This window comes from Octopus bimaculoides, chromosome 6 (assembly GCF_001194135.2).
Source record: "Octopus bimaculoides isolate UCB-OBI-ISO-001 chromosome 6, ASM119413v2, whole genome shotgun sequence".
Lineage (NCBI taxonomy): Eukaryota > Metazoa > Mollusca > Cephalopoda > Octopoda > Octopodidae > Octopus > Octopus bimaculoides.
In genome coordinates this window covers 104,053,906-104,054,831 of record NC_068986.1, presented here as the reverse complement: position 1 = coordinate 104,054,831, position 926 = coordinate 104,053,906, and positions in this window count along the sequence as shown.

The window sequence follows — 926 nt, the reverse complement described above, 5'->3', positions numbered from 1 at the left end:
TGTGTGTGTGTGTGTGTGTGTGTGTGTGTGTGTGTGTGTGTGTGTGTGTGTGTGTGTTTCTATGTATCTGTGTTTGTCCCCACAACCAGTGTTTGACAGCCGATCCTCGTGTGTTTACGTGCTCGTAACTTAGCGGGTCGGCAAAACACCACCGATAGAATCAGTCCTAGGCTTACAAAGAATAAGTCCTAGGGTGGATTTGTTCGACTAAAACCCTTTAAGGCAGAGCTCCAGCATGGCCGCCCTCAAATGACTGGAACAAGTAACAGACTAAAAGAATAAAATGCAATGACTTTTAACGTACCGAATTTTCCACCATAGATCATGCGGTCACAGTCGTCATATTGGCTGCCCCTCAGCACACAGACCTGTTGCGATTGGGAAAACACTGTCATCTTGCCACATGCCAATGGTTGTGGAAACATAGGATCACAATAATAGAATTCACTGCAGTTTCTTGGAGATCGGACATAATGCGATCCCGCTCTTATTGTTGTTTGTTTACACAAAGTCACGATTTCTTGTCTGATTCCTTGACAGTAAACTGCTGACACTGCGATCAAGAGAACGAAAGCTGCAATACGGAACTCCATTGTCGTAATTTTATCAATTGTTAAATCGAACGGTAGTGAAGACGAATGATTTGCGCGCAACAGACTGGTAACCTCTGTAAGTGTGACTGAGATCTCTTCAATTATGTCTCTTATATAATCTTCGAACTGGGTAAGGTTTGGTTCTAGGGTTAGGGTTTTGCTTACAATTGAGGTTTAAGTGAGTCAATGTTTGGCATTCACTAATTTTGCCAATGGATCTCCGCCCAACAATCTCGTTAAACGACTTGTTTAATCTGTTTTCTTCTTCTTCTTCTTCTTCTTCTTCTTCTTCTTCTTCTTCTTCTTCTTCTTCTTCTTCTTCTTCTTCTTCTT